This window comes from Schistocerca serialis, chromosome 3 (genome assembly GCF_023864345.2).
Source record: "Schistocerca serialis cubense isolate TAMUIC-IGC-003099 chromosome 3, iqSchSeri2.2, whole genome shotgun sequence".
NCBI lineage: Eukaryota > Metazoa > Arthropoda > Insecta > Orthoptera > Acrididae > Schistocerca > Schistocerca serialis.
The window spans coordinates 548125393-548152070 of record NC_064640.1 but is presented as its reverse complement, the minus strand read 5'-3'; the positions used below and the strand labels follow the sequence as shown (position 1 = coordinate 548152070).

The window sequence follows — 26678 nt, the reverse complement described above, 5'->3', positions numbered from 1 at the left end:
CCGTTTTGGGGACCGATGTTGGAAAGCTTCTCCACCTCTGAAGTTTTAAAAGTGGGGGCTGGACGTATTTCCGGTTTACAAGACCGGCGTTTATTTTAAACTATTAAAACTAATGTTTATATTCTCTGTCTTTACTTCTTTATTGATTTATTTTGCTGGTATTTATGTTTTTTCTTCTAAATGTAAGTATTTATTAATGGTTCTTTTGAGATTAGAATATATTGTTCTTTCTTTATTTATATTGGTTATTGTTTTTCTTATTGAGTTTGATTATGATTATTTTTTCCTGTTATTTTTTTGGTTTTTTCTGTTTGTGAAGGTGCTTTAGGTCTTTCTATTTTAGTTTCAATAATTCGTTCTCATGGGAATGATTTTTTTAATTCTTTTGGTTTATCTTTATGTTAAAGTATTTATTTATAACTAGTTTTTTGATCCCTCTTTGTTTGGTCAATAATTGTGAATGGTTGGTTCATTCTTTAATGTTTCTGTCTAGTTTTGTTTTTATGATTTGTGTTTATTCATATGCAGATTTGAATATGATTAGATATTATTTTGGTATTGATTATTTTTCTTTTAGTTTGATTCTGCTTAGTTTTTGAATTTGTTCCTTAATAATTACTGCTAGAGGTTCGGTTTATTTAAGTTTTTATCATTCTAATTTTTTTGTCTTTATAGTCTTAATTTTAATGATTATGCTTTATTGTTCGTTTGCTAGATTGAGTCTTCTTTCTTTTTATATATTTTTTGAGGCTAGATTGGTTCCTACTTTACATTTGATTTTGGGTTGAGGCTATCAACCTGAACGGTTGCAGGCTGGTGTTTATTTAATTTTTTACACTCTGGTTGCTAGATTGCCTTTATTATTAGGGTTATTTAAGGTTTATGATTTTTCTAATACTTTATATTTTCCTTTATTGGTTGATTTTGGTTCTTATTATTTTATATTTTATGTGTTTATAATTCTTGCTTTTTTAGTTAAGATGCCGATATTTTTGGTTCATTTGTGGCTTCCTAAGGCCCATGTTGAGGCCCCTATTTCAGGTAGAATGATTCTTGCTGGTGTTTTATTAAAGTTAGGTGGTTACGGTATTTTTCGTGTTATGAAGGTTATTTCTTACTTGGGTTTAAAGCTTAATTATTTTTGATTGTCTTTAGGTTTATGTGGTGGGGTTATTGTTAGATTTATTTGTTTTCGTCAGGTTGATTTAAAGTCTTTAATTGCATATTCTTCTGTTGCTCATATAAGAATGGCTATTGGAGGATTGATAACTATGAATTGATGACGTTGTATGGGTTCTCTTTCTTTAATGGTTGGTCATGGTTTGTGTTCTTCTGGTATATTCTGCTTATCTAATATTATTTATGAGCGTTTAGGTAGACGAAGATTATTAATTAACAAGGGTATAATTTATTTGATACCAAGAATGGCTTTATGATGATTCCTTTTGAGATCTTCTAATATAGCTGCTCCTCCTTCTTTAAATTTGGTAGGTGAACTTAGATTACTAAATAGAATTATATCTTGATCTTCTTTTAAATATTTTGCTTTAATTTTTTTGTCTTTTTTTAGAGCTGTTTATACTTTATATATGTATTCTTATTCTCAGCATGGTAATTATTATTCTGGTGTTTATACTTGTTCTCTTGGTTATTTTCGTGAATATCATCATTTAATTTTACATTGATTGCCTTTAAATATTCTTTGTTTAAAGGGAGAGTATTTTTTTGTTTAGGTTGCTTGATTATTTTAATTAAAAATGTTGTTTTGTGGAGTCAATGATATGAATTTTTCATCTTAGGCCGTGAATTTGTTTTCTATTTGTTCTTTGAGTTTTTTTTCTTAATTTTTTTCTAGAACTATAATTTTTATTTTGGGTATTTATTATTTAATAAATGATTATAGAGTTTTTGTTGAATGAGAACTTTTTCATTTAAATGGTTCTATGGTTGTTATGACTTTAATTTTGGATTGAATGTCTCTTATTTTTATGTCTTTTGTTATGTATATTTCTTCTTTGGTTATTTATTATAGAGAGGATTATATGTCGGGAGAAAAAAATATAAATCGTTTTATTATTATTGTTTTAATATTTACTCTTTCTATAGGTTTTTTAATTATCAGTCCTAATTTGATTAGAATTTTATTGGGATGGGATGGTTTAGGTTTAGTTTCTTATTGTTTAGTTATTAATTATCAAAATTTGATATCTTATAGTGCGGGTATGTGAACTGCACTTTCTAGTCGTATTGGTGATGTTGCTATTTTAATTTCTGTTGCTTGAATATTGAATTTTGGTGGTTGAAATTATATTTATAATTATGATTTTATTTCTAATTCTTTTGAAATAAAGCTTATTTCTATATTAATTGTTTTAGCAGCTATAACTAAAAGAGCTCAAATTCCCTTTTCTTCTTGACTTCCTGCTGCTATGGCTGCCCCTACTCCTGTTTCTGCTTTGGTTCATTCTTCTACTCTTGTTACTGCTGGGGTTTATTTATTAATTCGTTTCAGACCAATATTAGATACTTAGAATTGTGGTTGATTCTTACTTTTAATTGGTTGTATAACTATGTTTATGGCTGGTTTGGGAGCAAATTTTGAATTTGATTTGAAGAAAATTATTGCTCTTTCTACTTTAAGACAACTTCGTTTAATAATAAGAATTTTGGCTATGGGTTATCCAAAACTTGCATTTTTTCATTTATTAGCTCATTCTTTATTTCAGGCTTTATTGTTTAAGTGTGCAGGTTCAATAATTCATAATTTAAAGGATTCTCAGGATATTCGTTTTATAGGTTCAATTGTTAATTTTATGCCTTTAACTTCAGTTTGTTTTAATGTTTCTAGTTTGTCTTTGTGTGGTATACCATTTTTAGCAGGTTTTTATTCAAAGGATTTAAATCTTGAAATGGTTTGTTTAAGATGAATTAATTGTTAGATTTTTTTCTTTATTTCTTTTCTACTGGTTTAACTGCTTCTTATTCTTTTCGTCTTTTTTATTATTCAATATCTGGCGATAATTATTTTTATTCTAGATTTTCTTTTGATGATAAGGGTTATTATATTTCTTTTGGTTTAATTGGTTTATTGTTTGTTGATGTTTTTGGTGGTAGTCTTTTGTCTTGGTTAATTTTTCCTGTTCCTCGTGTGATTGCCTTGCCTTATTATTTAAAGTTTTTAACTATTACTGTAGTTGTTTTGAGTGCTTATTTGGATTATCTTATTTCTAATTTTGATTTTTCTCAAAATTTATTTTCTTTAAGTATACTTTCTTTTGTCAGATTTGCTGGTTCTATGTGGTTTATACCTTTTATTTCGACTAAGTTGATTAGATATTTTCCTTTAAAATTGGGTTATTATTCATCTAAATCATTTGATTATGGTTGAGGTGAATTATTTGGTGGTCAAGGTTTGTATAGACTATTTATTTATTTAATTAGTTATATATAAGGTTGATATGATTCTAATTTTAAGATTTATCTTTTAACTTTTATTTTTTGAATATTTATTTTGGTGGTATTATTTTTCGTTTACTTAAATAGCTTATAATTAGAGCGTGACACTGAAGATGTTAAGGAAGGATTTTTACTTTTAGGTATTCATAAATATACATATAATATTTTTACAGTGAAAATGTAGTGTTTTATTTAAACTATATAAATTTTAGAAATGTTAACGGAGTTTAACCGCTAATATAAAAAGTTAGCAGCTTTGATATTGGCTTTACATTTCCTTAATTGGAACTTTATAGTTCAATTATATTATTAACAGTAATACGCCTCTTTTTGGCTTCAATTAATAAGAACAAGGGTATTTTATTTACCAACCTTCCAGGTCGAAACTGACTGCAATACTTCGCTTCTTATTCCATTTAACGTTGATTGATTATATCAATACTTTTTGAATGCAACCCAAATGTTATGATTAACTACAACCCTTTATTCTGCTCATTGTAAGGCTCCTTGATTTCATTCATGGTATTGTCCACCTAATAATACTATAATAAAAAATATTGTTGATACTGTTCAGATTATAATATATGAAGTTTTAAAAATAATTACAATTGGGAGGATTAGTGTGATTTCTACATCAAAAATTAAGAAAATTACTGCAATTAAGAAGAATCGAAGTGAGAATGGTATTCGTGGTGATCTTTTTGGGTCAAATCCTCACTCAAATGGTGATCTCTTTTCTCGGTTGTTAATTAATTTTTTTGATAATGTTGTTGCAAGTATTATAACAATTATTGGAATAATAAATCTAAAAAAAATTCTTGTAGATTAAATTAGGATTGTTTTTCTTGATTTATATCAAGCTTTTTGATTGGAAGTCAAATGTACTATTTATACTAGAAAAACAATTCTCTACCTCATCAATAAATATAAATGTATAAGAATAATCATACTACATCTACAAAGTGTCAGTATCATGCTGCTGCTTCAAATCCAAAGTGGTGTCTTGGTGAGAATTGGTTTATTGAATGTCGAAGTAGACATGTTGATAAGAAAATTGTTCTGATAATTACATGTAGACCATGGAATCCTGTTGCAACAAAGAATGTTGATCCATAAACTGCGTCTGCAATGGTGAAGGGTGCTTCTCAATATTCGTATGCTTGAAGTACAGTGAAGTATAGTCCTAGTAGTACTGTGAAGAATAGTCCTTGTAATGCTTGAGTATGATTAGATTCTATTAAACTATGATGTGCTCATGTTACTGTTACTCCTGATGCTAAAAGAATAGCCATATTAAGTAATGGAATTTGTATAGGATTAAAAGGTTGAATTCCTATTGGGGGTCATAATATCCCTAGTTCAATAGTGGGTGCTAGTCTTCTTCTACAAAATGCTCAGAAAAATGAAACAAAGAATAGTACTTCTGTTGCAATAAATAAAATTATTCCTCATCGTAATCCAATTGATACAAATCCCGTATGTAGTCCTTGGTATGTTCCTTCTCGTACTACATCTCGTCATCATTGGATTATAGTTATTAGGGTAATTCCAAATCCGATTATAAATAAGCTAATGTTAAATAGGTGAAATCATTTTGCTAATCCTGATACTAGAACCATTGCTCCAAAAGCTCCTGTTAATGGTCAAGGTCTGTAATCTACTAAGTGGTATGGGTGGTTTGAGAGAGTTGTTAACATAAGTTTAGTATTCTTCGCTAGAATATAAAGTTCTTAAAATTGAGAAAACATAGGCTTGAATTATTGCTACTGCTGATTCTAGAATTAACAGAAGTATTTGTCCAATAATTAATAGTGAAATTAAGTTTATTGCTATAGATGGTCCTGTATTTCCTAGTAATGTTAATAGTAAGTGTCCTGCAAATATATTTGCTGCTAGTCGTACTGCTAGCGTACCTGGTCGAATGACATTTCTAATTGTTTCAATTAATAATATAAATGATATTAATGCAGGTGGTGTTCCTTGGGGGACAAGGTGTGTAAATATGTGATTGGTATGATTAATTCATCCAAATAACATAAATCTTAATTATATAGGTAGAGCGATTGCAAATGTTAATGCTAAATGTCTTGTTCTAGTAAAGATTGAATGGTCTCTGTTGGAATCCTTTCATGTTTGATTTCTTAAATCTGTTGTCATTTATGGAATAAATTCCTCTTCTAAATTTACTGTGGCGTTTCTGACTATCTGGGAGGAGACTGAGTAGTGGAACGTGTTACCTTTACACGTAAACAAGAACGATCTGTCACACTACTACACTTTAAAACACAGTTTATATGTAATTCATGTCACACAGTCTCATACGGAACCTACATCCGCTTTCTGTTACATACTGTATATGATAAGATACTGTCATCCCCCTTCCCTTCTGTGTGAGAGGATGAATGATCAAATGTGTTTGTAGTTGCATGCTTGAGGGTAGCAGACAAGGCTGTCTGCTAGAGAACAGTAGGACCAACGTCGGAACAGGTAGCTACGCTTTCTTAAAGCAGAGAGGTTTCTATCCTTAGTATGGTTCTGTCCGTCCGTTGTCATGTTGGTATAGGAAGCTGCCCCTCTGGCCCCTTCCGTTTTGTCTTTGTGAGCCACCCTCAGGAAGCACGCTCGGTAGTAGGCAGTGGCTGTGGGACCGTGGCGAGCGTCTGAAGTGGTAAGATCTCCGGCTAAGCGCGTGTCTGCTAAGTCCATAGGACAATGGATTTGTTAAGTTCAGCCTAACTGAAAATTTAATCATCTTTATTTCGGGTTTAGCTCTAAATTATCTAAGGTTATCTTAAATTGCAGTGTAGTGTAATTCTCGTGTGAAGTTCAGATTATTTTGGGGTAGTTGCTTTGTCATTACTTTGTGAGTAAAGTGGAACCACATGTTGATCAGTAACTCTAACTAAGATCAATCTTAAATGCGAATGCTTGTGTGATTATAACGTCTCGTCTTGACAATATTTTCCATATAGCAACTTTTCTTTATGTTCAACCCACGTGGGGTGTACTTTGCGAGACCAGTACCACGTGCTTATATAACTGTTTGACCCGTCAGGTTAACAGTAAGACGTTAATAACCAGTTCGAGGTTTTTCTTTTGTAATTTGCTTTTCGATCTAATTTATTTTAATTATCAAAATTATTGTGGAGTTATACGCTTTGTGTAAACCAAGTTGACCACGTGAATCATGTGGTGTAATCATCAAAGTAGCCCTCAGCTATTCTTTTCGGGAAGATTTCACAAAGAGTTACTACGAATTTAGTATACCAGTGTGTGGTAATTACATGACGGACAGGATTGTGTTACGGACGTAATTTCTTTGGGTGAAAACTGAATCTGTTGGTTGTGGTTAATTTCTTCTTGCTTATGTTTCAACGTTCTTTGGGTGTTGTTTTGTGAATGCAGGGTTGTATGCAGTCTCCCAATCTTGGCTCCATATTTGATGTGTTCTGTAAGATTAAAATCTCACATTTTTACAATCCTTAAACAAGGCACCAGCTCAGTTATAACTCACGTATAATATGCTGAAATTTCAATGAACAATCTTAAAATAAATTTCCAAATATAAACTGATTTCTTTCTTTTTATTTAAATTCTCCTTTTTATATATAGATATATTACCGGTTGTTGTATGACTATAAAAGATTATAATCAATGTTAGTCTGATTGGTAATGTGGTAAACCTAGACTAGTTACCTGGTGAAACAGTTGCGTAGTAATTCACGGTTAACTTCTCCCCAGACAGCTCACAGCTTTTAACCCGCTTTTATTCTACAATTAGCACCCGATTTCGGCATAGCAAATTCATGTAGAAATATTACAAGATGTAGGTGAATAATCCTATGAAATTATTAAATAGTATTATAATAAAGATTGAAATGAAGATGAATGTTGTTCCATTAAATGATTTTGGTCCTAGTAGTGTTTTAAATTCATTGTGTGAGGTTAAGTTTACTTTATTTCAAATAATATTAATTCGTGATGGTGTAAGTCAAAATATTGATGGGATTAATAATAATCCTAAGAATGTTTTAGTTCAATTTAATGATAAATTAAAGATATTAGTTGATGGATCAAATTTTGAAAATAAGTTTGTTATCATTTTCAATTCAAGTTCTTTATATCAATTGTTCTTTTTTCTGCTCTTTTAATAAGATTTGGTTTAAATGAGAAAAAGTTTATTTGATTAAATAAAATTAATGTAGTGGAAAAAATAATAAATAGGGAGAATCATATGAGTGGGGATATTTGAGGGATTTGGATTAAATTTCCCCATCAGAAGTAGTCGTTAATTTACTATTTTTTGGTTTAAGAGACCATTACTTACTTTCATTCATCTGATATATTTCAAGGTGTACTAATTATTTAGTTATTTGAGATTGACACTCTAATATTATATATTTTAACTAACTCCTTAGATTATCTTAGATAATCCTTGATAAATAAGTTTACTGAAGTTCTTTCAATTACAATTGGTATGAATCTGTGGTTTGCTCCACAAATTTCTGAGCATTGTCCAAAGAATAGTCGAGGTCGGTTTATTGTAAATGTTCCTTGGTTTAGTCGGCCCGGCGTTGCGTCAATTTTAACCCCTAATGCAGGTACTGCTCATGAGTGTAGAACGTCTGATGCTCTTGTTAATACTCGTACTTCCGTATTTATTGGTAGAATTGTTCGGTTATCTACATCTAGAAGTCGAAATCCGTCGTTTTCTAGGTCTTGTTCTGTTGTTATATAAGTGTCGAATTCCACATCTATAAAGTCAGAATATTCATATCTTCAGTATCATTGTCGTCCAATTGTTTTAATCGTAATTATTGCATCTGCTGAATCATCAAGTAAATATAGTAGTCGTAATGATGGGAGTGCAATAAAAATTAGTGTAATTGCTGGTAGTGCTGTTCAGATTGTTTCAATTAAATGTCCGTGAAGTATGTTTCGGTTTGTATAGGCAATGAATAATATGTAACTTAGGGCATAACCTACAATTACTGTAATTAATAATAATACGACCATAGTATGATCATGGAAGAATGATAGTTGCTCCATTAATGGTGAAGCTCCATCTTGAAGGGATAAATTTGATCATGTTGCCATTAATGAATTTTTCTAATAAAATGTCAGACCTTTATTTGTAGAGCTTAAATCTACTGCACTAATCTGCCATATTAGAATCTAGAAATTAATGGTAGTTCTGAGTAACTGTGTTCTGCAGGTGGATTATTTTGTAGTCATTCAATTGATCTTCTTATATTAGCTCTAAATATGATTGCCCAGTTTGTAACCATTCTTTCTCATATAATTACAATGAATATAATGATTCCTACAATAGAAATTGTAGACCCAATTCTTGATACTACATTTCATGATGTATATGCATCTGGATAGTCTGAATATCGTTGTGGTATTCCTGCTAGTCCTAGGAAGTGTTGAGGGAAGAATGTTAAGTTTACTCCAATAAATATAATTGTAAATTGGATTTTAATCATGTATTATTTATAGTTAATCCTGTAAATAATGGGTATCATTGAATAACACCTCCTATGATTGCGAATACTGCTCCTGTGGATAACACATAATGGAAGTGAGCTACTACATAATATGTATCATGTAATACGATGTCAAGTGATGAATTTGCTAATACTAATCCTCTTAATCCACCAATTGTGAATAGAAAAATAAATGCTAAAGCTCATAATAGCGGTGGATTGAATTTGAATTTAGTTCCATATATTGTAGCTAATCATCTGAATACCTTAATTCCAGTAGGTACAGTAACAATTATTGTTGCTGATGTAAAGTATGCTCGTGTGTCAACATCTATTCCTACTGTGAATATGTGATGTGCTCATACAATAAATCCTATTAGTCCAATTGATAATATAGCATAAATTATACCTAATATTCCAAATGATTCAATTTTTCCTCTTTCTTGACATACAATGTGAGAAATAATTCCAAATCCTGGCAGAATTAAAATGTTAACTTCAGGGTGTCCAAAGAATCAGAATAGGTGTTGATATAGAATTGGGTCACCCCCTCCTCCAGGGTCAAAGAATGATGTATTTAAATTTCGATCTGTTAATAGTATAGTAATAGCCCCTGCTAATACTGGAAGCGATAAAAGGAGGAGAAGGGCTGTAATAGCTACAGATCAGACAAATAAAGGTGTTTGATCTAGAGTTATACTTTCTGATCGTATATTAATTGCTGTTGTAATGAAGTTTACTGCACCAAGAATAGATGATACACCTGCTAAGTGAAGTGAAAAAATAGCTAGGTCTACAGATGCCCCCCCATGTGCGATAGCTCCTGCAAGAGGAGGGTAAACTGTTCATCCTGTATAAGCACCGTTATCTACTATAGAAGATGTAGGAAGAAGAGTTAGTGAAGGCGGTAGTAATCAAAAACTTATATTATTTATTCGTGGGAACGCTATATCTGGTGCACCAATTATTAATGGTACGAGTCAATTACCAAATCCACCAATTATAATAGGTATTACTATAAAAAAAATTATTACAAATGCGTGGGCTGTAATAATGACATTATAAATTTGGTCATCTCCAATTAGAGATCCTGGTTGACCAAGTTCAACACGAATAAGTATTCTTATTGATGTTCCTACTATTCCTGCTCATGCTCCAAATAAGAAGTATGAAGTACCAATATCCTTATGGTTTGTTGAGAATAATCATTTTTGCAGTAAGATGGCTGACTTTAAGGTGGTAGACTGTAAATCTACTTATGAGATGTTTCTCTCTTACCATGCTTTAGGCCTTATATTCAATTATGATTCCACACTGCAATTCTAGAGGTGTAAAATTTTACTAAGGCCTAAAAGATTATTCTTTTAATTATAACTTTGAAGGTTATTAGTGTGGTTAACTTAAGTCCTTAGTATAATGAGATTAAGATTGTTGTTGAGATTAATCCTATTGTTGAAATTATTACTGTTATAGGAAGAATAATTCTTGATTTTTGAGACTTTATTTTTATAGATCATGAATTTTCTGTATATGACATAATTAGGGCTGAGAATCTAATACATATATAATAATAAAGTGTAATTGTAGTTAATACAACCACAATTGTCATAATAGTTGTTATGTTATTTTCTATCAATGATTGTAAAACAATTCATTTTGGTAAAAATCCAAGGAATGGTGGTAAACCACCTAGGAATAAAAGAGATAAAAATATTATGAATTTAATTTCAGTTTTTATATTTCTGGCTGAATAAATTTGGTTTCTACAAAAGAGACTTATTTGCTTAAATAATAAGACCATAATTAATCTTAATAGTGAGTAAATAATAAAGTATAGTTCTCAAATGTTTTCTCTAACTGTTAGGGATCTGATTATTCACCCTAAATGTCTAATTGAGGAATATGCTAGAAGTTGTCGCAGAGATGTTTGATTTAAACCACCTATTGCCCCAATAATAATTCTTAGTTGAAAGTTCTTAGTTGAATACAATAAGATAATACCAATATTGGGGCAATTTTTTGCCATGTTATTAGTGTTAAACAGTTATTTCATCTTGAAGCTCATATTACTTCCGGAAAACTGAAATGAAAGGGTGCAGCCCCAATCTTTAATAATAATCTAGATCTAATTGTTATTGATGGAATAAATTCTGTTTCTCATCCTATTGGATACTTTATTTGAATCAGCAAAATTGAAAATAATAGAATTGTCAATGCTATTGCTTGGACAATAAAATATTTAATTCATGATTCATTTATTATTATATTTTTATTTCTTGTTAAGAGCGGAATAAATGAAAGTAAGTTGATCTCAAGTCCTATTCAAACCCCAAATCAAGAGTTTGATGAAATGGACAGGATCGTTCCTATCATTAATGTTGATAGAAAGAGAAGTTTTGTAGAGTTGTTGGTCATTAAAAAGGAGAGGATTGATACCTCTATAAATGGGGTATGAACCCATTAGCTTGTTTAGCTTACCTTTTTACATTAAGGTGTATGATGCATGTTAGTATTTGATACTAAAGGAGGTAGTTTAAATCTGTCTTATGTAATTTTTAATGAAGGTAATTTTATTTACTTGATTTACCCTATCAAGGTAACCCTTTAGTCAGGCACTTCATTTATATTTAATATATAAATTAAAATTTTTTAAAAAATTTGTTTATGTATTATTTTGGTTATTTCTAATTAATTTATCTCGGTTAGGATAATTTGAATATATATTATATATAAAAAATAATTTATATTAATATATTACATTTAATTAAATTTAAATACCTATAATGTTATTTTATAATCATTAAATTATTATTTTAATACATTTATTTACCAGGGATTATAGCTACTTATGTTTTTAGCTTAAAATAGGTTATTATATTATAAATTATATAATAATATGTAAATTAATATTAAATATATTTATAAATGGAAATAATAAATATAATCAATATTATTAAATATAAAATTTTATGTTAATACAAATAATTATATTAATTATAATAATATAATTTAATATATTTTCTATAATTAGATTATTTAACTAATTAATATTTAAGTTAACTTAATATAAAGTTAATTTTATATTAATACCATATTACATTAATTTACATAAATACAAAATATATATATGATATTATTTATTCTTCCTTTATTATTAGTGAAAAGAAAGAAAGAATATAATACATGTTACATATTAATCTTTATTTATATATAATAGAGAAGTTGTTGTGGTCATTCGAGGGTGCGTATCTTTTTTTTTGTCTTTTTTTGTTTTTTTTCTTTTTTTCCTTTAAATATTTGAATCTTTTATTTTTTCTTATTTTTATAAATTTTAAATTTCTTATTTTGTTTCCAAAAGTTTTATTCTTGCTTATTTATTCACTTTTTCTTTGTATTATATGTAAGTTTTGTTAAACTAAATGTTATATTTTGCAGTAATTTGATTTAATTATCAAGTGATTTTGGATTTAGCAATTGATTTAGTATCGGCATAATTCGTGCCAGCAGCCGAGGTTATACGATTGATACAAGTGAATATTATTGGTTAAAATAGTTGTTTATATTTTTAGGGTTAAAATATAAATTTGTAAGGTGAAATGTTAAAATTTATTTATAGCTCTTTTCATGAATCTGTGAAATTTGAATAATAAATTAGGATTAGATACCCTATTATTTTAAATGTTAATTATATTTACCAGGGTACTATTAGTTAAGGTCTTTAAACCCAAAGAATTTGGCGGTATCTCATTCCATTCAGAGGAACCTACCCCGTGATTTATAATACACGATTTACTCTACTTAATTTATTTGTTTGTATATCTCCGTTATCAGAGGATCTTTTTAGAGTTATAATTCTCAAGATTTATAATTATAAAATACTTCAGGTCAAGGTGCTGCTTATAGTTAAGAGGAGGTGGGTTACAATAGATTATTGTTCATAACGGATTTGATGGTGAAATACTATTAATGAAGGTGGATTTGATAGTAATTTAATTTATTTAATTTAACTGATATTGGCTCTGAGGTATGTACACATCGCCCATCGCTCTCATTATTGATTATTCTATTTTATTATCTTAATTTAGCTTCAATTTAGATGAGATAAGTCGTAACATAGTAGGTGTACTGGAAGTGTATCTAGGAAGAGTTTCAAGATATAACTTATTAGTAAAGTGTTTCATTTACACTGAAAATTTTTCTGTGCAAATCAGGATATCTTAATTATTTATTTTATTATATTTATTTTTTGTTTATTTAATTATATAATAAAAATAATTTTGTCGAATTTTGTCTTGGTATATTTTGTAGAATTGATTTTTTATATTATAGTTTATTGGTAATGTAATTGATTTATGATATATTATTTTAAATTATTAAAAGTAGATTTTATTTATTGTACCTCTTGTATCAGGGTTCATCAAAATTTTAGTATTTACTTTACTTGTCTCGATATGGGTTGATTCATAAATAATTTATAGTTAATGTATCATAATTATTATTAAATTATTTATAGAAATGAGATGTTAATCGTTTCCCATTATATCTAGTTTCTTAAGAAAAAATTTAATTTTTTGAAGTTAATTGTTTTTATTTAATTTTTTAGGTATAAATATTAACTTATTTATTCTTTAAGGGATAAGCTTTGAAGTTAATAACCTATAATTTGTTGTATAAAATGTAATAGTAAGCTTTCATCCAGCTATCTCTAAGATTACGTTTTAGTTCCTTATTTTTAATTTTGATTTTATAATTATTTTAGGTTTTTTATTAAGATTATCAATTTAATTTTAAAATTTTTGAAATAATGATAGAATTATTATATTTATTTGTATATAATTTTTACCTTATGAATTTATTATAAGGAACTAGGCAAAATTGATTTCCGCCTGTATATCAAAAACATGTCCTCTTGAAAATACTTTGAGGTCTGGCCTGCTCACTGAGCAGATTTTTAAAGAGCCGCGGTAATTTGACTGTGCAAAGGTAGCATAATCATTAGTCTCTTAATTAGTAGCTGGAATGAATGGATTGACGAGAAATCAACTGTCTCTCAATAAATTTTTGAATTTAACTTTTGAGTCAAATGGCTTAAATTTTTCTTTCGGACGAGAATAACCTATGGAGCTAAATATTTTATTTTTATATAGCTTTTTGTTTGTCTTTCTATATTAAATGATAATGTTTTGTTGAGGTGACATGAAGAATAAATAAACTCTTCATTAATATATCATTTATTTATGTTTGTTGTTTTGATCCATAATTTATTATCATAAGATTAAGTTACCTTAGGGATAACAGCGTAATTGTTTTTGAGAGCTCATATCGACAAAGCAGATTGCGACCTCGATGTTGGATTTAGAAAAATTTTGGGTGCAGTAGCCCAGTAATTAGGTCTCTTCTACCTTTAAATTCTTACATGATCTGAGTTCAGACCAGCGTGAGCCACATCGGTTTCTATCCTAAGATTATTAATTCATATTAGTACAAAAGGACCATATGGTTGAAATATTTTTTATTTTATTGATTAATACTAATTAAATTACTATTTTGACAGATTAATGTGTTGAATTTAGAATTCATTTATGTAGATTTTTTCTTCAAATAGTATTGATACTTTATGATTTATTTATGTTTATTTTGAATTTTCTTTTATTAGTTATTTGTGATTTAATTAGTGTTGCTTTTTTAACTTTATTAGAGCGTAAGGTTTTAGGTCACATTCAAATTCGAAAGGGTCCAAATAAGTTAGGTTTTGTTGGAATTCCTCAACCCTTTAGTGAAGCTATCAAGTTAATTTGTAAGGAGCAGCCAATTCCTAATATATCTAATTATTTACTTTATTACTTTTCTCCTGTTTTTAATTTAATAATTTCCTTGGCTGTTTGAGTGATTTTCCCTTACTTAACTTATATGTGTTCTTTTTCTTATGTTGTACTAGATTAGGTGTTTGTACTGTTATAATTGCTGGTTGGTCTTCTAATTCAAATTATTCTTTACTAGGTTCTCTTCGTTCTGTTGCTCAAACAATTTCATACGAAGTTAGTTTGGCTTTAATTTTATTTTCTTTTATTGATTTAATTGGTAGTTTTAACATGTTTGATTTTATAAATTATCAGCTTTATTGTTGATTTATTATTATTTCTTTTCCTTTAGCTTTAGCTTCTTTTGCTTCTTGTTTAGCTGAGACTAACTGTACTCCTTTTGACTTTGCCGAAGGTGAATCTGAGTTCGTTTCAGGTTTTAATATTGAAGATGGTGCAGGTGGTTTTACTTTAATTTTTTTAGCTGAGTATACTTGAATTGTTTTTATAAGAATATTATTAGCTTTAATTTTTTTAGGTGGTGACTTTTATTCTTTTATATTTTTATTAAGCTTGCTGTTATGTCCTTTGGTTTTATTTGAGTTCGTGGGACATTACCACGTTTTCGTAATGATAAGTTAATGTACTTAGCTTGAAAAAGTTTTTTCCCATTATCTTTAAATATTTTTATTTTCTTTGTTGGTTTAAAGATTTTATTTATTTCATTTATTTAGTGAAATTTCTTAAGAAAAGTTAATAGAAGAGTTAAACTTCTAGTTTTATGTTTTCAAAACATATGCTTTTCCTAAGCTAATTAACTTATTATTCCTTAATTAGTTTATCTCATGCGTTTGCAACATGTACATTAATTAAGAAGTATGTAAAGTAGATAATTGTTAAGATTTGTCCTGTTATAATGTAAGGTTCTTCAACAGGTCGTTTTCCAATTCATGTTAATAAGCATACAACAACTACTATAATTCGGAATAAAATCTGATTGATAGGATAGAATTGAATACCTCGGAATGGTGTTTTATTATAAAATGGTAAAATTATTAAGATTCTAATTGATAAGCATAATGCAATAACACCTCCTAGTTTATTAGGGATTGATCGTAGAATTGCGTATGCAAATAAGAAATATCATTCTGGTTGAATATGGACGGGGGTTACTAACGGGTTGGCAGGTACAAAATTTTCTGGATCTCCCAGGAGGTAAGGATTAATCAAGCACAGTATAATTAATTATGATGTTATTAATACAAATGTAATAGAGTCCTTGAAAGTAAAGTATGGGTGAAATGGGATTTTTTCAATATCTCCGTTTAGGCCTAAGGGGTTATTAGAACCTGTTTGGTGGAGGAAGAATAAATGAATTGCTGCCATTGCAGCAATAATAAACGGTAGTACAAAATGGAATGTAAAGAATCGATTTAATGTTACATTATCAACAGCAAACCCTCCTCATACTCATTGAACGAAATCTGTTCCTAAATACGGAATTGCTGAAAATAAATTAGTAATTACTGTCGCACCTCAGAATGATATTTGACCTCAAGGTAAAACGTATCCTATAAATGCAGTTGCTATAACTAAGAATAGGATTACTGTACCAATTATTCAGGTGTGTATGTATATGTAAGATCCATAGTAAATTCCTCGTCCGACATGTAAATAAATACAAATAAAAAATATAGGAGATCCATTTGCATGTAAGGTTCGAATAATTCAGCCTTATTTACGTCTCGGCAGATGTGAACTACACTACTAAATGCTATTTCAATATTGATGTATAATGTATAGCTAAAAATAGTCCAGTTACAATTTGAATTACCAAACATAACCCTAGTTAGTTAAAATGAAATATTTTTTGGTGCAGGTAAATCAACTAAAGAGTTATTAATGATTTTAATTAAAGGATGTCTCAATCGTAAGGGTTTATTCATTATTAAATTATCTTATTTTACGAATAGGCCCCTGGTTAATGATGGTGATTTTAACAACTGCTAATAGTGCTAAAAATAAATAAATTATTATTATTATTGTGAAAATGAATGTTGGTCTATTATATATCTTTTCTAAAGATATTGTTATTTCTTTATAATTGATTGAATTATCAATATTTATAGTTTCAGTATTTTTGAAAAAGTCTATAAATATTGTTATATCTAAAATAATTAATGTTGATATGATAAATATTCATATTGTTAAGGTAATAATTATCGTAAGTGATTTAGGTTGAAATATTTCGTTTGATGCAATTCTCGTAATATAAATAAATAGAACTAATATACCACGAAGAAACGTTAAAAATAAAATATATGATAATCAATATCTTTCCATTATTGTTCCTGTTATTAGTCCAACTAGAAACGTTTGTAGGATAATGAAAAGCATTATTGATATTGGGTGTCTTAATTTAATGAAATTAATATTTATTACATTTGTTAGCGATATAATTATTATTTTGATCATTTCAGGGGTTAGTTTATTAAAAATATCGGTTTTGGGGACCGATGATGGAAAGCTTTTCAACCTCTGGAGTTTTAAAAGTGGGGGCTGGACTTATTTCCGGTTTACAAGACTGGCATTATTTGTAAACTATTAAAACTAATGTTTATATTATCTGCCTTTACTTCTTTATTGATTTATTTTGCTGGTGTTTATGTTTTTTCTTCTAAACATAAGCATTTATTAATGGTTCTTTTGAGATTAGAGTATATTGTTCTTTCTTTATTTATATTGCTTATTGTTTTTCTTATTGAGTTTGATTATGAGTATTTTTTTCCTGTTATTTTTTGGTTTTTTCTATTTGTAAATTTGCTTTAGGTCTTTCTATTTTGGTTTCAATAATTCGTTCTCATGGGAATGATTCTTTTAATTCTTTTGGTTTATCTTTATGTTAAAGTATTTATTTATAACTAGTTTTTTGATCCCTCTTTGTTTGGTCAATAATTGTTGATGGTTGGTTCATTCTTTAATGTTTCTGTCTAGTTTTGTTTTTATGATTTGTGTTTATTCATATGCAGATTTGAATATGATTAGATATTATTTAAGTATTGGTTATTTTTCTTTTAGTTTGAGTCTGCTTAGTTTTTGAATTTGTTCCGTAATAATTACTGCTAGAGGTTCAGTTTATTTAAGTTCTTATCATTCTAATTTTTTTGTCTTTATAGTCTTAATTTTAATGATTATGCTTTATTGTTCGTTTGCTAGATAGAGTCTTCTTTCTTTTTATATTTTTTTTGAGGCTAGATTGGTTCCTACTTTACTTTTGATTTTGGGTCGAGGCTATCAACCTGAACGGTTGCAGGCTGGTGTTTATCAAATTTTTTATACTCTGGTTGATAGATTGCCTTTATTATTAGTGTTATTTAAGGTTTATGATTTTTCTAAAACTTTATATTTTCCTTTATTGGTTGATTTTGGTTCTTATTATTTTATATTTTATGTGTTTATAATTCTTGCTTTTTAGTTAAGATGCCGATATTTTTGGTTCATTTGTGGCTTCCTAAGGCCCATGTTGAGGCCTTTATTTCAGGTAGAATGATTCTTGCTGGTATTTTATTAAATTTAGGTGGTTACAGTATTTTTCGTATTATGAAGCTTATTTCTTATTTGGGTTTAAAGTGTAATTATTTTTGATTGTCTTTAGGTTTATCTGGTGGGGTTATTGTTAGATTTATTTGTTTTCGTCAGGTTGATTTAAAGTCTTAAATTGCATATTCTTCTGTTGCTCATATAAGAATGGTTATTGGAGGATTGATAACTATGAATTGATGAGGGTGTATGGGTTCTCTTTCTTTAATGATTGGCCATGGTTTGTGTTCTTCTGGTTTATTTTGTTTATCTAATATTATTTACGAGCGTTTAGGTAGACGATGATTATTAATTAACAAGGGTACAATTAATTTGACACCAAGAATGGCTTTATGATGATTCCATTTGAGATCTTCTTATATAGCTGCTCCTCCTTTTTTAAATTTGGTAGGTGAACTTAGATTATTAAATAGAATTATATCTTGATCATCTTTTAGATTTTTTTGCTTCAATTTTTTTGTCTTTTTTTAGAGCTGTTTATACTTTATATATGTATTCTTATTCTCAGCATGGTAATTGTTATTATATAAAAAGTTTGCAGCTTTCATATTGGCTTTACATTTCCTTAATTGGAACTTTATAGTTCAATTATATTATTAACAGTAATACGCCTCTTTTTGGCTTCAATTAAGAAGAATAAGGGTATTTTATTTACCAACCTTCCAGGTCGAAACTGACTGCAATACTTCGCTTCTTATTCTATTTAAGGTTGATTGATTATATCAATACTTTTTTAATGCAACCCAAATGTTATGTTTAACTACAACCCTTTATTCTGCTCATTGTAAGGCTCCTTGATTTCATTCATGGTATAGTCCACCTAATAATACTATAATAAAAAATATTGTTGATACTGTTCAGATTATAATGTCTGAAGTTTTAAAAATAATTACAATTGGGAGGATTAGTGCGATTTCTACATCAAAAATTAAGAAAATTACTGCAATTGAGAAGAATCGAAATGAGAATGGTATTCGTGCTGATATTTTTGGGTCAAATCCACACTCAAATGGTGATCTTTTTTCTCGGTCATTAATTAATTTTTTTGATAATGTTGTTGCAAGGATTATTACAATTATCAGAATAATAGATCTAATAAAGATTCTTGTAGATAAAATTAGGATTGTTTTTCTTGATTTATATCAAGCTTTTTGATTGGAAGTCAAATGTACTATTTATACTAGAAAAACAATTATCTACTTCATCAATAAATAGAAATGTATAAGAATAATCATACTACGTCTACAAAGTGTCAGTATCATGCTGCTGCTTCAAATCCAAAGTGGTGTCTTGGTGAGAATTGGTTCATTGAATGTCGAAGTAGACATGTTGATAAGAAAATTGTTCCGATAATTACATGTAGACGTTGGAATCCTGTTGCAACAAAGATTGTTGATCCATAAACTGCGTCTGCAATGGTGAAGGGTGCTTCTCAATATTCGTATGCTTGAAGTATAGTGAAGTATAGTCCTAGTAGTACTGTGAAGAATAGTCCTTGTAATGCTTGAGTATGATTAGATTCTATTAAACTATGATGTGCTCATGTTACTGTTACTCCTGATGCTATAAGAATATCTGTATTAAATAATTGAATTTGTATAGGATTAAAAGGTTGAATTCCTATTGGGGTCATAATATCCCTAGTTCAATAGTGGGTGCTAGTCTTCTTCTAAACAATAATCAGAAAAATGAAACAAAGAATAGTACCTCTGATGCAATAAATAAAATTATTCCTCATCGTAATCCAATTGATACAAATCCCGTATGTAGTCCTTGGTATGTTCCTTCTCGTACTACATCTCGTCATCATTGGATTATAGATATTAGGGTAATTCCAAATCCGATTATAAATAAGTTAATGTTAAATAGGTGAAATCATTTTGCTAATCCTGATACTAGAACTATTGCTCCAATTGCTCCTGTTAATGGTCAAGGTCTGTAATCGACTAAATGGAATGGATGGTTTGAGTGAGGTGTTAACATAAGTTTAGTATACTTCTCTAGAGTATAAAGTTCTTAAAATTGAGAAAACATAGGCTTGAATTATTGCTACTGCTGATTCTAGAATTAACAGAAGTATTTGTCCAATAATTAATAGTGAAATTAAGTTTATTGCTATAGATGGTCCTGTATTTCCTAGTAATGTTACTAGTAAGTGTCCTGCAATTATATTTGCTGCTAGTCGTACTGCTAGCGTACCTGGTCGAATGACATTTCTAATTGTTTCAATTAATACTATAAATGATATTAATGCAGGTGGTGTTCCTTGGGGGACAAGGTGTGTAAATATGTGATTGGTATGATTAATTCATTCAAATAACATAAATCTTAATCATATAGGTAGAGCGATTGCAAATGTTAATGCTAAATGACTTGTTCTAGTAAAGATGTAGGGGAATAATGCTATGAAATTATTAAATAGTATTATAATAAAAATTGAAATGAAGATGAATGTTGTTCTATTAAATGATTTTGGTCCTAGTAGTGTTTTAAATTCATTGTGTAAGGTTAAGTTAAGTTTATTTCAAATAATATTAATTCGTGATGGTGTAAGTAATATTGATGGGATTAATAATAATCCTAAGAATATTCTAGTTCAATTTAATGATAAATTGAAGATATTAGTTGATGGATCAAATGTTCAAAATATGTTTGTTATCATTTTCAATTCAAGTTCTTTATATCAATTGTTCTTTTTTCTGCTCTTTTAATAAGATTTGGTTTAAATGAGAAAAAGTTAATTTGATTAAATAAAATTAATGTAGTCGAAAATATAATAAATAGGGAGAATCATATGAGAGGGGATATTTGAGGGATTTGGATTAAATTTCCCCATCAGAAGTAGTCGTTAATTTACAATTTTTTGGTTTAAGAGACCATTACTTACTTTCAGTCATCTGATGTATTTCAAGGTGTACTAATTATTTAGTTATATTAGATTGACACTCTAATGTTATATATTTTAACTAATAGTACCCTGGTAAATATAATTAACATTTGAAATAATAGGGTAATTATTCCTAGTTTATTATTCAAATTTCACGGATTCATAAAAAGAGCTATAAATAAATTTTAACATTTCACCTTACAAATTTATATTTTAACCCTAAAAATATGAACAACTGTATTAACCAATAATATTCACTTGTATCAATCGTATAACCGCGGTTGCTGGCACGAATTATGCCGATACTATATCAATTGCTAAATCCAAAATCACTTGATAATTAAATCAAATTACTGCAAATAGAACATTTAGTTTAACAAAACTAACATATAATACAAAGAAAAAGTGAATAAATAAGCAAAAATAAAACTTTTGGAAACAAAATAAGAAATTTAAAAATTTATAAAAATAAGAAAAAATAAAAGATTCAAATATTTAAAGATTTACAGTCTACCACCTTAAATTCAGCCATCTGAGCGCAAAAATGATTATTCTCAACAAACCATAAGGATATTGGTACTTTATACTTCTTATATGGAGCATGAGCAGGAATAGTAGGAACATCAATAAGAATACTTATTCGTGCTGAACTTTGTCAACCAGGATCTCTAATTGGAGATGACCAAAATTATAATGTCATTATTACAGCCCACGCATTTGTAATAATTTTTTTTATAGTAATACCTATTATAATTGGTGGATATGGTAATTGACTAGTACCATTAATAATTGGTGCACCAGATATAGCGTTCCCACGAATAAATAATATAAGTTTTTGATTACTACTGCCTTCACTAACCCTTCTTCTTACATCTTCTATTGTAGATAATGGTGGTGGTACAGGATGAACAGTTTACCCTCCTCTTGCAGGAGCTATCGCACATGGGGGGGCATCTGTAGACCTAGCTATTTTTTCACTTCACTTAGCAGGTGTATCATCTATTCTTGGTGCAGTATACTTCATTACAACAGCAATTAATATACGATCAAAAAGTATAACTCTAGATCAAACACCTTTATTTGTCTGATCTGTAGCTATTACAGGCCTTCTCCTCCTTTTATCGCTTCCAGTATTAGCAGGGGCTATTACTATACTATTAACAGATCGAAATTTAAATACATCATTCTTTGACCCTGCAGGAGGGGGTGACCCAATTCTATCAACACCTATTCTGATTCTTTGGACACCCAGAAGTTTACATTTTAATTCTGCCTGGATTTGGAATTATTTCTCACATTGTATGTCAAGAAAGAGGAAAAATTTAATCATTTGGAACATTAGGTATAATTTATGCTATATTATCAATTGGACTAATGGGATTTATTGTATGAGCACATCACATATTCACAGTAGGAATAGATGTTGACACACGAGCATACTTTACATCAGCAACAATAATTATTGCTGTACCTACAGGAATTAAGGTATTCAGATGATTAGCTACGCTATATGGATCTGAATTCAAATTCAGTCCCCCGCTATTATGAGCTTTAGCATTTATTTTTCCATTCACAATTGGTGGATTAACAGGATTAGTATTAGCAAATTCATCACTTGAAATCATATTACATTATACATATTATGTAGTAGCTCACTGCCATTATGTGTTATCCATAGGAGCAGTATTTGCAATCATAGGAGGTGTTATTCAATGATACCCATTATTTACAGGATTAACTATAAATAATACATGATTAAAAATCCAATTTACAATTATATTTATTGGAGTAAACTTAACATTCTTCCCTCAACACTTCCTAGGACTAGCAGGAATACCACGACGATATTCAGACTATCCAGATGCATATACATCATGAAATGTAGTATCAAGAATTGGGTCTACAATTTCTATTGTAGGAATCATTATATTCATTGTAATTATATGAGAAAGAATGGTTACAAACTGGGCAATCATATTTAGAGCTAATATAAGAAGATCAACAGAATGACTATAAAATAATCCACCTGCAGAACACAGTTACTCAGAACTACCATAATTTCTAGATTCTAATATGGCAGATTAGTGCAGTAGATTTAAGCTCTACAAATAAAGGTTTGACCTTTTATTAGAAAAATTCATTAATGGCAACATGATCAAATTTATCCCTTCAAGATGGAGCTTCACCATTAATGGAGCAACTATCATTCTTCCATGATCATACTATGGTCGTATTATTATTAATTACAGTAATTGTAGGTTATGCTATAAGTTACATATTATTCATTGCCTATACAAACCGAAACATACTTCACGGACATTTAATTGAAACAATCTGAACAGCACTACCAGCAATTACTCTAATTTTTATTGCACTCCCATCATTATGACTACTATATTTACTTGATGATTCAGTAGATGCAATAATCACAATTAACACAATTGGACGACAATGATACTGAAGATATGAATATTCTGTCTTTATAGATGTGGAATTCGACACTTATATAACAACAGAACAAGACCTAGAAAACGACGGATTTCGACTTCTATATGTAGATAACCGAACAATTCTACCAATAAATACGGAAGTACGAGTATTAACAAGAGCATCAGACGTTCTACACTCATGAGCAGTACCTGCATTAGGGGTTAAAATTGACGCAACGCCGGGCCGACTAAACCAAGGAACATTTACAATAAACCGACCAGGACTGTTCTTTGGACAATGCTCAGAAATTTGTGGAGCAAACCACAGATTCATACCAATTGTAATTGAAAGATCTTCAGTAAACTTATTTATCAAGTAATTATCTAAGATAATCTAAGGAGTTAGTTAAAATATATAACATTAGAGTGTCAATCTAAAATAACTAAATAATTAGTACACCTTGAAATACATCAGATGACTGAAAGTAAGTAATGGTCTCTTAAACCATAAAATAGTAAATTAACGACTACTTCTGATGGGGAAATTTAATCCAAATCCCTCAAATATCCCCTCTCATTTGATTCTTCCTATTTAATATATTTTCGACTACATTAATTTTATTTAATCAAATAAACTTTTTCTCATTTAAACCAAATCTTATTAAAAGAGCAGGAAAAAGAACAGTTGATATAAAGAACTTGAATTGAAAATGATAACAAAATAATTTTCAACATTTGATCCATCAACTAATATCTTCAATTTATCATTAAATTGAACTAGAACATTCTTAGGATTATTATTAATCTCATCAATATTTTGACTTACACCATCACGAATTAATATTATTTGAAATAAAGTAAACTTAACCTTACACAATGAATTTAAAACACTACTAGGACCAAAATCATTTAATGGAACAACATTCATCTTCATTTCAATCTTTATTATTATACTATTTAATAATTTCATAGCATTATTCCCCTACATCTTTACTAGAACAAGACATTTAGCATTAGCATTTGCAATCGCTCTATCTATATGATTAAGATTTATGTTATTTGGATGAATAAATCATACCAATCACATATTTACACACCTTGTCCCCCAAGGAACACCACCTGCATTAATATCATTTATAGTATTAATGGAAACAATTAGAAATGTCATTCGACCAGGTACACTAGCCGTACGACTAGCAGCAAATATAATTGCAGGACACTTACTATTAACACTACTAGGAAATACAGGACCATCTATAGCAATAAACTTAGTGTCACTATTAATTATTGGACAAATACTTCTGTTAATTCTAGAATCAGCAGTAGCAATAATTCAAGCCTATGTTTTCTCAATTTTTAGAACTTTATATTCTAAAGAAGTATACTAAACTTATGTTAACAACTCACTCAAACCACCAATTCCACTTAGTAGATTACAGACGTTGACCATTAACAGGAGCAATTGGAGCAATAGTTCTAGTATCAGGATTAGCAAATTGATTTCACCTATTTAACATTAACTTATTTATAATCGGATTTGGAATTACCCTAATAACTATAATCCAATGATGATGAGATGTAGTACGAGAAGGAACATACCACGGACTACATACGGGATTTGTATCAATTGGATTACGATGAGGAATAATTTTATTTATTGCATCAGAAGTACTATTCTTTGTTTCATTTTTCTGAGCATTTTTTAGAAGAAGACTAGCACCCACTATTGAACTAGGGATATTATGACCCCCAATAGGAATTCAACCTTTTAATCCTATACAAATTCCATTACTTAATACATCTATTCTTTTAGCATCAGGAGTAACAGTAACATGAGCACATCACAGTTTAATAGAATCTAATCATACTCAAGCACTACAAGGACTATTCTTCAAAGTACTACTAGGACTATACTTCACTATACTTCAAGCATACGAATATTGAGAAGCACCCTTCACCATTGCAAACGCAGTTTATCGATCAACATTCTTTGTTGCAACAGGATTCCATGGTCTACATGTAATTATCAGAACAATTTTCTTATCAACATGTCTACTTCGACATTCAATAAACCAATTCTCACCAAGACACCACTTTGGATTTGAAGCTGCAGCATGATACTGACACTTTGTAGACATAGTATGATTATTCTTATACATTTCCATTTATTGATGAGGTAGATGATTGTTTTTCTAGTATAAATAGCACATTTGACTTCCAATCAAAAAGCTTGATATAAATCAAGAAAAACAATCCTAATTTTATCTACAAGAATTTTTATTAGATTTATTATTCCAATAACTGTTATAATCCTTGCAACAACATTATCAAAAAAATTAATTAATGACCGAGAAAAAAGATCACCATTTGAGTGTGGATTTGACCGAAAAAGATCAGCACGAATACCATCATCACTTCGATTCTTCTTAATTGCAGTAATTTTCTTAATTTTTGATGTAGAAATCGCACTAATCCTCCCAATTGTAATTATTTTTAAAACTTCAGACATTATAATCTGAACAGTATCAACAATATTTTTTATTATTGTATTATTAGGTGGACTATACCATGAATGAAATCAAGGAGCCTTACAATGAGCAGGATAAGGAGTTGTAGTTAAACATAAGTTTATTTTTATTAATTGAAGCCAAAAAGAACGCGTATTACTGTTAATAATATAATTGAACTGTATAGTTCCATTTAAGGAAATGTAAAGCCAATATCAAAGCTGTTAACTATTTATATTAGCGGTTAAACTTCGTTAACATTTCTAAACTTTATATAGTTTAAATAAAACATTACATTTTCACTGTAAAAGTAATATATGTATATTTATAAATACCTAAAGGTAAAAATACCTCCTTAACATCTTCAGTGTCACGCTCTAATTATAAGCTATTTAAGTAAACGAAAAATAGTACCACCAAAATAAATATTAAAATAATAAAAGTTATAAGATACATCTTAAAATTAGAATCATACCAAACTTGTGTATAACTAATTAAATAAATAAATA

At 29.0% G+C, this 26678-nt stretch overlaps 2 long non-coding RNA genes across 2 annotated transcripts in view; one reads left to right on the top strand and one right to left on the bottom strand.

The window, feature by feature from the left end:
• Positions 1-26678, top strand: part of LOC126470443 (uncharacterized) — a 184650-nt gene that overhangs the window by 151857 nt on the left and 6115 nt on the right. The window contains exon 2 of the long non-coding RNA XR_007586204.1: positions 14137-14336. This is a non-coding gene — a long non-coding RNA (uncharacterized LOC126470443). The remainder of the gene's footprint in view (positions 1-14136; positions 14337-26678) is intronic.
• Positions 1-26678, bottom strand: part of LOC126470445 (uncharacterized) — a 35683-nt gene that overhangs the window by 2906 nt on the left and 6099 nt on the right. The gene's annotated exons all lie outside the window — the stretch shown is intronic.